General features: G+C 39.0%; 1 pseudogene; it reads right to left on the reverse strand.

Moving 5' to 3' along the window:
* Positions 1–12,686: 12,686 nt before the first annotated feature.
* On the reverse strand, positions 12,687–13,078 carry LOC117076710 (annotated as a pseudogene).
* Positions 13,079–14,125: the final 1,047 nt, after the last annotated feature.

Raw genomic sequence — 14,125 nt, forward strand, 5'->3', positions numbered from 1 at the left:
TTGGGCTAATTTGTCACATGAGTGTGGTTACAAGGATATAGACCTTTCTCCCCAGGGCATCAAATTCAAGGAAGCATTTTAGAAAATTCACAAGTATTGAGAGGTGAAAAGGAATATGAAAGCCTGGAAAATGTACATGTCACTATAGAAATTGTGTGGGATCACAGTAGGCAGAAAGCAACTCCTCTACTGCTAAAGATTACCTCAAAAAGAGAAATGTAAATACATAGCTACCAACTTCCTAACAGCTATATTTTTCTAGACCCAGAAACAAGTTTGAATCAAAATTTTTATGTACTTTTACCTGGACTGATAGCACAACATCATAGTTGTCAGGATTGAAGAATAAGTTTTGTAGTGATGGAGGAAGATGTTTCAGTGTAAAACTAATCAAAATGAAATCACAGTTATGCCCCAGCACGTTGCTACTCACAGTGAAATCCAGCAGCATCAGTATCACTCGAGAACTTGTTAGCAATGCAGGATCTGTGGCCCAGTCACAGGGCTGCTGAGTCAGAATTTGCCTTTTAACAAAATGCCCAGGTGATTCATATGCACATTAAACTTTAGGAGGCATTATCTCAACACGTGAGCACCCAGTCAACAGAGTTTACCACCTACAGCGTGACAAATGGGTTACAGCTGGGCAGAATTAACAATTTCCACAGCCCTCAGCAGAGCTAGGCAGAGTCCAGATCCTTTAAAGCCACTGGGCCAGCCTCCTCTAGCCGTGTCCTGGCTTGTCCATTTACCCTCATATGCTGTGCAAACACAGGCTTGAATTTTATATGTGTACTATGTACACAAAGGAGAACGTTATGTACTTTTCATGTACTAAACACATTAAAAATGGTAGGAAGCCAGCACTATCCTAACCAACTAAACTGAAACAAGTGTTAGAATGTGAATTTAATTTTGTGCCGTACTCCATGTCATGAAACATGTCATAAGAGCGCCAAGTGTTTCGACACTAGCATTAACAATACACATCAAAATTCTAGAATTCGCCTAGCTGCTACTTTGTTTGAAGACTTACTATTTGTTATCCTAGGAGTCAGGATGAAAACTCAACCAAAGCTTTTCTGAAAGTAGCTTTTGGAATTGGTTTGAGGCATCTCTTTTTATCTGATGGGAAGTGAAAGCCACTCTATTGAATTAGAAGATGATAGTACACTCCAAGGCTTACAAGCGAGTCCCTTATATTTTCCTTTCAAAAAAAATCCACATCTTACTTCTTATCCAGAAAGATTTTATTTTAACATTCTTGTTGGAAAGGGAGCATCACTATAAATAAAAGCATGTCAAATTCATAACTCAGATTCTTTGTAATGCAGGGCAACTTCAGAACAAAACATTCTATGTGCTCAGCCATCTTCCTCTCAACAAAATTCATATCATCCATACCTATCTAATACAGTCTAACACAGTAGTCACTACCCATGTCTGACTATGTAAATTTAAGTATAAATTTAAATAGTGTCATTTAAATTTATTTAAATAAAGCAAAATTAAAAATTCAGCTCCTAATTTACATTTACTACATTTGAATTGCCCAAAAGGCATATATGAGTAATGGCTTCTATAGCAGATGTATAGATATAAAACATTTCCGTTATCACAGAAAGTTTCATTGAATGGCACTACTTTAGACTTTCCATATACATTATGTTCCTTTGCTAAGTTCTGGCAGAAAAAGAGACAAAGAGCCTCTTTTTGTCATATTACTGCCCTTTAACGCGACTGACTTAAGTCCAGTAATAAAATAGTGAGCCAACCACACATTTACTCTCAAGCTCCTTCCTTCCTTGCTGCTCCAGGATCAGGAGCTAGTAAGACTTCCCTGACCATTACAGGAAGATCACAGACCCAGGGCGTATTCCAAGAGAAATGTGGTTAGAGTGCTTTGAACCAGACTACACATTCTTCTTTTATAGTAGTGTGTCGAAGCATGCCCACTCCATTCCTACACCACCCAAAATGCTCTACCCAAATGGCCACCATTTAAAAGAACTAAATTATGTCTATTAGTTCATTCTTTCAATTCTCACTAATATTTGCGTTGATGAGGTAATCCATTCTACAAATATGTATTGAATGACAACTATATTCCAGGCACTGTGCTACACACAGAAGATATAGCAATGACCAAGACAGACATGGTCATTTTTCTTCATGGCACTAAAAGATTAGCAAGAAACAATGAACAAGTGATTACCAATGTGATAAGTACAACACCAGGGAAGTAGCACATAATAAAACAGAGGACTCACCTAGTTTTCTGAGTTAGGAAAAGCTTTCTGAGCAAGTGATATTTGAGATGAATTTTGAAAGACAAGATCCTATTTAGAGGAAGGGAATAAAAAAGAGAGAAATGGCATTCCAAACAGTGGTAACATTATGATCCAAGGCGTCGAGGTTGCAAATAACAAAACAAAAATGGAAAGAGAATCAGTGTGACTGCCTCACAGAGGTTCAGTAGAGAGTGGTAGTGATCAAGGTAAGACCAAAAGTGTCACCATCTGATTTACATTTTTAAAGGTCACTGACTACAGAAGATACATAGGAATGGAGCAAGAATGGATTCACAGATATTATTTAGAGGTTCTGTGCAAAATCATGGGCTGGGGAAAAAAGCACAGTAAAAGTGGGAATAGTAGCAAAAAAAAGGTAGAGATAGAGAATGAACAAGCTTTAAGATTGAATGGATATCAGGAGTGAAGAAGAGAGAGGAGTTAAAAAATGACTCTCAGATTTCTAGTTTTAGGGCTTGGTTGGATGATAAACTGGCAAACACTGGAAAAATTGTGGGTTGCAGGGGACCAAGCATTAGAGTTAAGTGTGAGACCTGTGAAATTAAAGACTTCTTTGAAACATGTCAAAATGAAGATATTGAGTAGGTAGCAGATAGAGCTATATAGGTCATAATCATGGGTGTGGATGACATTGAAATCACAGGGGTCGATGTGATCGCCTAAGGAGAGAATATGAATTAAGAAGAAGAGCCCCCGCAATAGAGACTCACACCTTGCCACGTAAAGGGCTACAACCTATGTTCTGAGAAGGACAGCCCTGTCTTCACAAGATTTAAAAGCTAATAAATTAAATATTCCATTCAGAATCACTCAGGATTCAATCTCAGCAATCACACATCTGCAGTTGGCAAGATTGTTTCTCCAAGGTTTTCTGCAAGATTTGAAAGATTTAAACACTTTCAGATCTTCATCCCTTCATCTCTTTGGCTTAGAGAAGAGAAGCAGTGCTCATGGTAGAGTTTGGCAGTTCTGGTCCAGAAGAGCGGTCCTCCCTCCATTCCTTGAGATGCACTGCCATCTGGTGGCCATCACTTAACAGACAAACTCTTACCTTCTCTTTGTGTTGGTTTGAAATACACACACCTTTTAGATGATCTCCTGCGCCAACTAAGCTATTTTTAGCTTTTTTTATGGTATCATGACCTTGAAGTATAATTGAGCAGGAAGATCTAGCGAAAGTAAAAACAATCCCACTTTCTCCCTCCTTTCCTCAAATATTGTTTTATGCAAACATCAGAATCCGTGGGCTTTGCTAATGGCAACAAAAAATACAGACTGCAGAAGTCCTCATAAATTGCTATAACACCATAGACGTTCCTACCACTGATATTAATTAATATCACATTTTAATTGATTTATGGAATTCAATTAAATCTAGTTTATGGGGTTTTTCCCAACATTAAACCAAATTCTGGGCAACAAAATGTATTTAATTGCTGATAAAATAAACCAAGATGGTTACTTTACTTCATGGTTTCAGTGGCAGTGGCAAGCTTTCAAGCATAGTCCCGATTTTAACAGACAATACTAAATTAACTCGTAGTATACTTCCTGTTCCTTCCCAAACTTCTCTTCTTACAGAAAATATATTGTAAATACATAGAAAAATTATTTTGTACTTTCAGGGATCAGCTATGTCACATCAGTGGTGTCTGCTACACATATGTTATGATATACAACCCTACCTAATGAAACAGTTTTCTATTTGGGCTGAATTTCAACCAAAGCAATGAACTAAGATAGGTTAAGGTAAAGAAATTGATAGCATCACCACTACTTATTGTCAGGGAACCACAGAAAGGGTTAGACACTGACTTTTATTATTTTTTTCAAACCTCCAGTTGCATGTTGCACAAAATAATTACATAGATTGTAGTTTTCTGAGATTTCTCATTGACAAGAGATCAAACATCCTTTTGTCACCTGAGCCTAACAGACAACACTCAGTTGTCTTAAGAGAGATGAAACTCAGAGTCAAAAATCAAAACAAAGTTTAACAAATGACAAAATCATGAAATAAAACCAAAGAGCCAGTATAAAACCACGTGCTGTCTTAATTATCTGAGTTCCCTACAGTTCAAATGCTATAAAAGCATCCCTATGGAATTGTTTGGTCTTTTATCTGAAAGATGTCCAGAATTTTCATTTCTCTGAAACCTATCATAATCATTGGATGAATCATTGATGGATAAACGTGAAGAGTGCTGGGCTGTGTAGATTAAGCAGTACACTAAATAAAACAATTGCTGTCCTTGCAGTAATCTAATGTGTCCAATGTATGAAGCAAGTAATAGAGAAGCTGGGAAAGCACCCTGAAAATTACAAATCGTACAAATAAGCATTATGCTAATAATAAAAGAGAGTTACATCACAAACATCATTATAGAAGAGGGCTCCAACTCTCACACACACACACACACACACACACACAATTTGACCAAGTTGATGAAATAAACTTTTTAACAGCAGAAGTTAAAAAGTTATGGCAACTGTGAAGGTAAGACTTGGCCTTGATCCTTCCTACTAATTTTTGGTTTGTGGATTCATCATTTGTGAAGTAGCTTAATGAAGCCCCTTATCCTTGTTTTTTCATTGTAATTCTCTGGTTTTCTTTCAATCGAAATTCTCTGAATAACTATGGAGCAGCCACCAAGCTGAAAGCAGAAGGCCAGATTGCTAGCAGCACCTCTCTAAATATTGTTTGGGGTACAGTGAGCAGTGGTGTGTGTCCAGTCAGTGTGTGCAGTAAATTATGTGCAACGACCATCCCCAAGAGTCCCATGTTACTATAACGGGAAATTCACAGTGCGTATCTGAAGGATCTCTTTGTTCATGAAGGCTTAAGCAAAGCTTAAAGAACATCTGCTCCCCAGTGGATAATCTTAAATCAAAATCAGGATGCCACACGCTTGATTCATGAGCCTATAAAACCCTATGAGTCCTGACATATATGAACATACTCTTGGATTCCCAGTAATTATTTTTTTGCTCTTTCCTCTAACAGCATCAACTTTCCTTGGGTCATCTTCACATCCTAGGAGTTTGTACAGGAGAAGAAGAAAAGCAGGAAAAATTTCAAAAGCCCCTCTTAGAGTGCATTTCTTTAAAAAATACTTGACTGTTTATTAGGAATCAAACAAACCTATTATCAGCCTTGAATCCTCAGCTAAGAACACTTTCTTGCTGATCTATTTTTGTCACATGAACGTAGAGATGACCTGCAATGCCAAGAAACCTAGAGATTGATATTGACCTCTCATGGCAAATACATACTAGACATGATCCATCATATCTGCCCAGCTCAACCCTGTATTAGTCTGGCTGGGCTGCTTTAACAAAGTGCCACAGATTGAGTGGCTTAAACAACAGAAATTTATCTTCTCACAGTTCTGGAGGCTGGAAGTCCAACATCAAGGTGCCAGCAGGGTTCATATATGGTGAGGCCTCTCTCCTCGACTTGCAGACAGCACCTTCTCTGTGTGCTCACATGCTCTTTCCTCTTTGCACCGGCACTACTCCTGGTGTCTCTGCCACTTCTTGTGAGAACACCAGTCCTACTGAATCAGGACCTCAAGCTTATGACCTCAGTTAACCTTAATGACCTTCTTAAGGATCCTGTCTCCACATCCATTGGGATTAGGGCTTCACCATATGAATTCGAGGAGCCAAATTCAGCCCATAATAAACCCACTTTTATCAAGAATACGATAAGAGAAGGATATGGTTCTAGACCTAGGAAATGCAGAAATGAATAAAACATTGTCCCTAGACTCAAAAAGTACACACCTTAATATGGAAAGTCCATGTGTGTACAATTATGTGGGGTGAAAAGTGAAAACATCAGCATCTAAGTGAGTGCTAAGATGCTATAGAAGAGACAGAGCCAGTGGATGCGTTTATAGGAAGGTTGAAATACGGTACTGTGTCCTTTGGAATGATCATTCAAATAACAGTGTGGAAGGTGGACTGGGGTAATGAGACTGGAAGCAAGGTGGAAACTTAATAGATTCTTATTAACCCAGAATATGGGAGGGAAAGCTTTAGCTAAACCAGTGTGAATATGGTTGAAGACAAGGAGACAGATTTTTTAAAACTTTCAAGAAGTAAAGGTAAGAGAATTTGAGGAAATTGATTATTTTTGTCACAAAGGACTTCTGAGAGAGCACTACTTTAACTTTTTTAATTTAACTTTTCTCACTTTACTCATTCATTAGGGTTCCCATATCCCCTTAATTTACATCTCTATTAATATCAGTAGCAAATACCTTTAATTTAACATATTCTGACATAACATATTCTGATAACATATTTCTAACATATTATGATAATCCTTCCCAAATTTATACAAAATATACTTTAATTTTATATATTTCAATATGCTAGCTATTGTCAGTGGATATAGAGAGTAAAGGCCCAGTAAAAAAATTCCCAACAGCCTTAGCTGTGAATTCCTTAATATATGCTTAGAAATTACATCTCAAGTTTAACCGGTAAACTGTAAATTGATCTTGCTCTCAAAGCCGAAATTAGTTGGTCATCATTATTATGTTGTCCTTCTCTGTCATGACACCACCATTCTACTGGGCACCCAGTCCGTCCTATGCGTTAGAATCACCATAGACTTTTCCTTTCCTCTGATTCTCTACATCGTAAGTTATGGAGACCTGCAAGCTGTCCTTTAGCTTTTAAAGTTTAAAATGCCTTTAGTATTCATCCTTACCGTTTCAATACCAGCAGAATTCTTCTAATCCAATCTGCTTCCAACAACCACATAGACCTTACAAAGACATGAGTCTGTCAACGCACTCAGATGTAAGACCTCACCTGACTCCCTCAGGCGGAGTTAGCACCTTCTCATAGAGACTGCATCATAATTACCTATTTGCCTCCCTCCAACTAGACTATAAGATCTTTAAGTATAAACTTCATACCTTGTTCAATCAAATCCACACCACACAGTTTCAGATCTTATGTATACTTTATGCTTGTCAGATTAATTAATTGATTAAGAGAGTCCTTGTGCTAATGGAGCTTACACTGGTGATTGCATTAAATATAGTGTTGCATAAGAAGATGCTGTTTTCCCTGCTCATGTGTAAAGTAATTGAATGCCAGGCCAAGGCACCAAATGTGTTTATATCTGAGAGAACTTGAGGTAATGCCTTAAATTTACTAGATTTAAGTATCACCTAGCTGACACTTGTGTTTGAAGTAGGCGGTGTCCCCTCACCTCTGCACAAACTGCAACGGGTCAGAGTCAAAACGCATTCCCTTACTTACCCTGTATTAATACGTTTTATTCAAGAGATCACATAAGATGGCTATTTCTCAGATCCTCTTCCAAAATCCATTGAGCCGACATGAAGAATTAACTAGTCCCTGACTCTACAGGACTTCCATCTCTGCTTTGTTTGGGAGCAAAGACTGAAAAGGGGACCATAGTCATTGTAGGGGATCAGAGCCAAAGTTGAAAACTGAATTTTATAGCCAGAGCCAACTACTACTCTCCTGTCTTCTTTGAAATGTTGTCATGCTCTGGCTTCTAAAAAGCTTATGCCATCAGCTAGCTGCCAACTGCCAAGTCATCAGATCATCTCAGAGCCAAATAGTTAAGCTATGGAGTGAAAAATAAGCCCTGTCCTCACCCCACTCCCACTCCTTTTCTCTCAACTGAAAATGTTTTGTTTATATAGGTTGCCTTACTGAAAGAGGCACAAGCCGTAGGGAACAATATTAAAGCAACTCTGATATTTTAGAGGTTGCCTTTGCATTGTAAGAAGCTGTATTTTAACCTGGTACCATTGAACATATCAGACTAAGTTCATATTCAGCAAATGGGACCAAATGGATTGCTCAATGCAGTATCCAAATGGCTCATTCATAACCATGATAGAACAGTTATGGAGTGTGTCCCTGTGTATCTGGTACTAAGTGCTTTATACGCTTTCTGTCCTTTGGGGCACATTCTAGCATTTACATCTCACAACAATCCTAAATGATTACAATTATTCCTGTTTATGTATTAAAAAGATGAGGCTGAGAGGCCCCATATCATGTCCAAGGTTACACAATTAGTAGCTAGAATCAACCCAGTTCAGTCTGACTTCCAAACCCATCACCTTACCACTACTCCTACCTAATCTTAACTGAGAAACTCAAATTCAAGGGGTAATTGTCAGAGTGGCCAAAAAGACTCAAAGTCACAGGATAAATATGTTGCATTTTCCTGGAGCAATTTTACTCAATGTCAAAGCAATTAAATGTATTTTAATATATTAAAACAAGCATAGATACATGTTAGTAGAATGTAAACCTCACAAATATGTTTGAAATAAAATAGAAAGCACCACAAAATTCTCTTTTTTCGAGGGTGGACTGATTCAGGCTTTGTCTCAGACCCTGCCTGGCTCCTTTCCTTCCCCTCTCACTCCCAGGAGTATTTGTTTGGTGCTGCACTTTATTAAAAAGCTGGGATGCACTGGCCATGGTGGCTCATGCCTGTAATCCCAGCACTTTGGTAGGCTGAGGTGGAAGGATCACTCTAGGCCAGGAGTTTGAGACTAGCCTGGGAAATGTAGTGAGACCCTGTCTCTACAAAAATGTTAAAAATTAGCTGGGTGAGATGTCATGCACCTGTAGTCCCAGCTACTCAGGAGGCTGAAAGGAGAGGCTCAGTTTAGCCCAAGAGTCAAGACTGCATGAGCTGGGATCACGCCACTGCAATACAGCCTGAGTGACAGAGTGAGATCCTGTCTCTAAAAAAAAAAAATGTAGAAAAAGAACAAGTACTCGGATGTGACCCAGAGAATTGTCCACATTAGGAGATACATTTTAAGGGCAGAGGGATATGGGCAAGACATAGTCATGGTCAATTTCTTAGGTAAGCTGTTCATGTCCTTAGAACTGTTCTCCCCAAGCAGGAGATGCAGGATTGAATACTGCATAGAAGAATCCTAGGCAAGGTAAAACCCAATAGAAAACAGTTAGAAAATCCAAAGCTGAAAGGGTACCAAGAACTTCCCCTTCAGGTTCCAGATACAGGATCTGCTGGGAAGTAAAGAAGAGAAAAGGAAAGAGAAGCTGAATGATAGTGTGGGGGAGGGAGAGGGAGTTATGTGGGATACTAGTTAGCGTTTAAGTGTCTTACCAATTATGGATGACCACCTGAAGTTAGTCTGCGTCAGTATTCCTATATCATTGTCGTTGGTTGCCTAAACCAGCATCTAAATCTTTTTCCCATTTGATGAATTTCTCACCATATGAATCTTGATAGGAGGGAGAAACAAATCCCACCCGAGAAGCTGGAAATGCCAGCCCCTGGAATATACGGCCTAAGTGCTGCTTATCAAACACACCTGCACAGAGGCAGCCGCTATCCTTTCTGCTCCTGTCAGGACTGCCTCAGGACTTGGGGCTGGCCTGGGCTGAAATTAAGCCCATCAGTTGATCCAGCTGTGAAAAGCTAAAATATGCCAAAATCAAGGAAAAATAGGGACAGCTATTTGATGATGAGAAATTGAATGGAATTTTTGTATAAAATCACAAGGTCTTAGAAACAGCCATGAGCCTCAAACCAGTGTTTTCCACTAAGGTATAAAATCCATAAATTTCTGTTTGGTCTTACCTAATGACAGATCGGCTTCCCTCTTAGCTTCTCAACAGTCAACATGATTAACAGCCCAAGATGCTTTCTTTTTTCTGTGCTCCTCTACCGCCATCTCGTGGGCAGAAAGTCAGAGTCAGCTGCAACTCTGGCTTCCCTGTGATCCACAGACAGTACAAGCTTCTCCCTGAGTCTGTAAGTGCAGGTCTCTTAGGGCTTTTGTGGCTGAAAAACATCCCTACCTTTTATGGGGCAAAGTATCCATTTAGCTGCAGAAAACCTATATCTTGAGGTATCCATTCTGCCAAGGGCTAGAATTGCACATTCTGAATAGGTTAGTTTAGTGATAACTGGTAACATTGGTTTTGTATTTATGTTTCTTATTGAAAATTCTACCTTTAGAATATTTTGATCTTGTCAGTAATTTTTGCTGCAATGCAGCACAATATAATATAGAACACAAAGAATTGACACAAGAAAATAGAAGCTCCTGATAACAAATTCGTGTGGCTCCTAATGCCCTCTGCATTCTAACTAGTACGGAGGTTAAACATGGCATACAGATGTGACAATGACGGATCAAAGAATTTTCGAGCTTAGGAAATCTTAATGACCATCTGATAAAGGTAAAAATCAAGCAGAGCAAAATACCTACAGGAGATATTGTCGAAGGAACTTATTTTCAGGCCAGATGCACCAGTGCATATTACATGTAGCTGATACTGCTGCTCTATCTCCTCTCCTTTCTCTCAAGGTCATTTCACCTGTCTATCCAGCCCTTTTCTCCTCTAAATTTACTGTGGTTTTTTTCATTGGCAAAAGTTACCTTCTCCAATAAGAAAATTACTAAAACAGAATCACAGAATGTTAGAGAAAAATATTTTTCAGAACCTCTAATTCTAGTTTGTATGAACAGGATCTATGTTTTTCTTTTTTTTTTTTTTTTTTTTTTTTTTTTTTCTTTTTTTATTTTTTATTATACTTTAAGTTCTAGGGTACATGTGCATAACGTTTATATCATGTATAACTCCCCAATGCAATCCCTCCCTCCTCCCCCCTCCCCATGATAGGCCCCAGTGTGTGATGTTTCCCTTCCCGAGTCCAAGTGATCTCATTGTTCAGTTCCCACCTATGAGTGAGAACATGCGGTGTTTGGTTTTCTCTTCTTGTGATAGTTTGCTAAGAATGATGGTTTCCAGCTGCATCCATGTCCCTACAAAGGACGCAAACTCATCCTTTTTGATGGCTGCATAGTATTCCATGGTGTATATGTGCCACATTTTCTTAATCCAGTCTGTCACAGATGGACATTTGGGTTGATTCCAAGTCTTTGCTATTGTGAATAGTGCCGCAATAAACATACGTGTGCATGTGTCTTTGTAGTAGAGTAATTTATAATCCTTTGGGTATATACCCAGTAGTGGGATGGCTGGGTCATATGGTACATCTAGTTCTAGATCCTTGAGGAATCGCCATACTGTTTTCCATAATGGTTGAACTAGTTTACAATCCCACCAACAGTGTAAAAGTGTTCCTATTTCTCCACATCCTCTCCAACATCTATTGTTTCCTGACTTCTTAATGATTGCCATTCTAACTGGTGTGAGATGGTATCTCATTGTGGTTTTGATTTGCATTTCTCTGATGGCGAGTGATGACGAGCATTTTTTCATGTGTCTGTTGGCTGTATGGATGTCTTCTGGATCCTTTCCTTACCCCTTATACGAAAATTAATTCAAGATGGATTAGAGACTTAAATGTTAGACCTAATACCATAAAAACCCTAGAAGAAAATCTAGGTAGTACCATTCAGGACATAGGCATGGGCAAGGACTTCATGTCTAAAACACCAAAAGCAACGGCAGCAAAAGCCAAAATTGACAAATGGGATCTCATTAAACTAAAGAGCTTTTGCACAGCAAAAGAAACTACCATCAGAGTGAACAGGCAACCTACAGAATGGGAGAAAATTTTTGCAACCTACTCATCTGACAAAGGGCTAATATCCAGAATCTACAAAGAACTCAAACAAATATACAAGAAAAAAACAAACAACCCCATCAAAAAGTGGGGAAAGGATATGAACAGACATTTCTCAAAAGGATCTATGTTTTTCAATCACTTACCTGTAACAGTCACAAAAGCAGCTAGTTACACAGCCACTGGGTGACAGCTTAATGCAAATCTGGAACACTCTGAAAAAAAAGGAAGGGCCATTGTATGGTAATGGCAACTATATGTAGCCATGTGCATAGGATGGACCCATGTCTTGATTTGAGAGAAAATCATTTTAAGGAGCCATAGATGTCAGTCTTATTTTGCCTTCACCTTTTTTCTATATGTCAGTTTCCACCCTGGAGAAATGCCTTCAGGGAGCTGGCATCAATGCATGCAATAGCCCATTATGGTAAGTATTATCACTGGGGAAAACTACAGAGTGATTGCCCATCTGAACACATGCAAAGGAAGCATTGAAGGCCACATTCAGTGTGATGATAGCCAGACTGCAGCCTGTAATTAATGGTGTCACTAAGAAAGACGTTCAAAGTAAGGCTTCCAGAGTGGCTATCAGTGAATCATTTCACATCAAGTTGTTGGACATCATTACCAATAATCAAGGAAACTGAGTTCTACTACACACGTTTTCTCTGAATCTGTGTTGTAAAAGATGATAAAAAGAGAAGGAAAGCAAAACATAAGAGGCCAAATATAGCAGTACATTTCTTTTTTTTTTTTTTGATTTAATAAAGTTTTATTTTTCCAAATGTACAGTCGGTTGGACCTGTTCATGCATCTTTACCAGCAGCTGGAGCATCTCCGCTCTTGGTATTTCTGGTGTAAATTACTTGAGCTCTGTGCTTTGAAACCAGTTTGATAAGTCTTTACTATGGAGCTCCTGAAAGTCTGCCCTGGCCAGGGAGCCTCGAATCTTCACTCTCTCAGAGACCACAGCTGGGGTTATAAGTTTATAGTTGGGAACTTCCTTACAGAGTTTGTCGTAAGTAGCTTTGTCAAACAAGACTAAGTTATTGAGCTTGTCCCGAACTTTGCCTTTGGACCACTTCTTCTTTTTGGCCTTGCCCCCGGATTTGTTCACTGGGTCTTTGTCTTTCTTGGCCGACTTTCCGGCATCCTTCTTCTTCTAGTCGTCCTTGGGCGGCATTGCGAAGCTCGGAGAGCAGCCGCGGACACCACAGGCTTGCTAAGATGTCGGACAAAAAGGAAGCAGCAGTACATTTCTTTAAGTATCCCTCTCAGGTAGACCAACTACATGGCCGAGTAGAAACAATAAAACAGGGTAAACCTGAATATAGTTCATTTTCCATTATCATTCCATTCAGCACACACTTTATGTGCCATCTGTAGACTTGTATAATTGATTGCCCCAGGACATAATTATTTTAAAAGACAATTAATTTGATTACCAGCAATGAAGTTTTTATCTATGCAGACTAAGAAAGGACAATCTGATGAAGAAAGTAATCAAGTTTCCAAAATCAAAATGCAAGATGCACCATTCAAGAGGGTGGAGAGAGGAATTCATCTTTTGGGAAAGGTTGGACTGAGAAATACTGCATTTCAGGGATTTCCGGTTTCTACTTCATCTACCCAGTGGTAATTCTGCTTCTAGAAACCAGATCTTGGACTACACTGAATATAAACCTCCTCCACTATATGCATAATCTACTGTTAGATATTTCATCTATTGATTAAGCCAAGGGAAAAGAAGAGAACATTGCTGTTGCTGAGCACCTATTGTGCACCAGGTAGTTTGCTAGGTGTGTTTTATCTATCCTCTGTTTTAATCCTCATGACCAATTCAATAAAGCTAGTTAAGAAGATTAGACCTAGATCACACAGCTGGTAAGAGATTGTGGCAGGCTGAATAAAAAACCCACTCGAGATGTCCATATCATAATCCCTAGAACCTGTTAACATTACCTTACATGGCAAAAGGAACTTTGTAGATGTGATTAAAATCAGGATTCAAAGATGGCAAGATTACCCAAGCAATCCAGGTGGCCCATAAATGTGGTCATGTGTATCCTCATAAAGGGGAAATTTTACTGCAGAAGAGAAGGCGATATGACCATGGAAGCAGAGGTTGGGGTGATGTAGCCAGGAGCCAAGGGATGTCAGCAACCTTTAGAAGTAGGAGAGTCCAGAAAAGGATTCTGCCCTGAAGCCACCAGAAGGAAAAAACCCTGCT

This window comes from Trachypithecus francoisi, unplaced genomic scaffold, assembly GCF_009764315.1.
Source record: "Trachypithecus francoisi isolate TF-2019V2 unplaced genomic scaffold, Tfra_2.0 Lachesis_group0, whole genome shotgun sequence".
Taxonomy (NCBI): Eukaryota; Metazoa; Chordata; class Mammalia; order Primates; family Cercopithecidae; genus Trachypithecus; species Trachypithecus francoisi.